At 46.7% G+C, this 2,224-nt stretch overlaps 1 pseudogene; it reads left to right on the top strand.

Moving 5' to 3' along the window:
* The first annotated feature begins 596 nt into the window (after positions 1-596).
* LOC114026165 lies at positions 597-1,073 on the top strand (annotated as a pseudogene).
* Positions 1,074-2,224: the final 1,151 nt, after the last annotated feature.

Here is a 2,224-nt window from a genome sequence, read left to right as displayed (position 1 = left end):
CTGCAGAGAGAAGAGATGTGAATATTGTTCTGGATTCTGAGTATGGAATTTTAGAATTATAATAATTACTTGTGGTTTCAGGGATTGAGCATAAATGACAGTTGGGCATCTGGAGCCCAGGCCCCCCATCTTGGGGCCTTCAGAGGGCTGAGCTGGCAGGACCACATATGGGGGCCAGGGAGGGAGCGGTTCTGAGACCTTCCATGGGGGCTTTTGATTGAGAACCAGGAAATGCTGACATCAGCATTGGAATTTGGCCTCCCTTGGGTGGAGTGTGCAGAGGATTATGAAGGCTTTACTGTGTCACTTTTCAGAGGATAAACCTCCAGTTCTCACTTTCCTCTCCTATAGCCGCTTTGGTAGTTTAACAAAAATGTTTTGACGTCCCTTCCCAGAACAGCCTTCCTCTTTTTTCTCCTCTTGTTTCCTTCCCAAATGCCTGACCCTACATCAAAAAAATCCAAACTGTGGTCTTCTGGCTCCCAGCTCATGGGTAGTTAAGGGGTGACTTCTTCTGGTCCTCCTGAATCTGGATTCATCTGACATCAGTGGCCACCCCACAGCATCCAGGCCAAGGTTCCACCTTTGTGGAAGCCATGCTGCCCAAATTTGATCCCAAGGAAATCCAAGCTATCTTTTTAGGGTGCACCAGTGGTGAAGCTGGTGTACACATACGCTCCTAAAATTGGTCCCTTGGGTTTGTCTCCCCAAAAGGTTGGTGATGGCATCACCAAGACAACTGGTGACTGGAAAGGGCTGAGGATCACAGTGAAACTTAGGTCTAGATTGAGGTTGTTTCTCCATACTCAGCCTTGATCATCAAAGCTCTAAAGGAACTTCCTTGGGACAGAAAGAAGCAGAAAAATATTAAACACAGTGGAACCATCAGTCTGGATGGTATTGCCAATATGGCTTGACAGATGAGGAGCCGATCCCTGGAAAGAGACCTCTCTGGAACCATTGAAGAGATACTTGGAACAGCCCAGTCTGTGGGCTGCAACCTGGATGGCAGACATCCTTCTGATGTCACTGATGACATGAATAGTGGCTCTGTGGAACGCCCAGTCAGTTAGGAGCTACAAAAGGAGACAACTGCAATAAATTAACATTTGACAACAACAAGATCCAAACCGGTTCTGTGACACATTAGTAGTGATAATGTCAGGATACCACCATCCTTCCAGTCATCCAGGCTCAAAACTAACATGCCACCCTGGACTCCTTTCTCTCCCCTTCTATACCTAATTGCCAAATCTTAGCAATTCTGCCTTTGAAATACTTCTCTTATACACCCCAATTTCCCACCAGCCTCCCTGCTCTTTGGCTTTTCCAGAATATCAAAGAAACCTCATCACTGGGAAAGCTCATCATTGTAGACCAGATCAGTCTTGGTACTCAGTCTCACCACTCCTCTGCCCCTCTGATTGGCGAACGGAGCAATGAGCTTTAAACTTACATTTAAGGAGGGGGCTCGGGTAAGCCATCTCCCCATTTCGCACCAGCTGCCCTGCTCTCTGGACTTCTTTGGATTTCACCGTCATGCCCCCGTGTAGGGTGCCTGCCGCTTCTCCCATTTTTAGCTTCCTTTTATGTGCCATCTTCCCCTCATTAGATTATGAGCTTGAGGGCCAGGGCTGTTTTTATTTTTAGTATTTGTATGCCTAGCATTTAGCACAGTGCCTGGTTCAATAAATGTTTATAACGGACACCCCCTTCTCTCCTCTGACGCTGCCACCTCCCTGGTGCAGGCCCCCCTGCAGTAGCGTGCTGGTTGGTCTCCTTGTCTCAGGTCTCTCCCCACTTCAGTCTCAGATGTCAAACTGATCTTCAGGTGCAATTGTGACCGTGTCACCCCTTTCCCCAGTGACTCTTTTTAGCCTCCAGGGTCAAATATAAAATCCTTTGTTTTGGTTTTTAAAGCCTTTAGTAACAGCCCTTTCCTACCTTTCCGGTTTTCTTACACTTTATCCTACCCTGCAAAGTCCAGTGACCCTGGCTTCCTTGCTGTTTTTTGCTCAAAACACTCTATTTCCAGGTTCTGGGCATTTTCATTGGCTATCCCCCAAGACTGGAATGCTCTCTTTCCTCACCTCTACCTTCTGGTTTCTTTGGCTTATTTCAAGTTTCAGCTTAAATTTCACTTTCTGTAAGAAGCTCTTCCTGATTCCCATTAATGCTAGTGCCTTCCTTCTTTTTTTGAGGCTATCAGAGTTGCTTAAGACTT

This window comes from Vombatus ursinus, unplaced genomic scaffold, assembly GCF_900497805.2.
Source record: "Vombatus ursinus unplaced genomic scaffold, bare-nosed wombat genome assembly UNPS02014833.1, whole genome shotgun sequence".
Classification (NCBI taxonomy): Eukaryota; Metazoa; Chordata; class Mammalia; order Diprotodontia; family Vombatidae; genus Vombatus; species Vombatus ursinus.
Note: the sequence above shows the minus strand (reverse complement) of the source record. Positions and strands in the feature narration are given on the sequence as shown.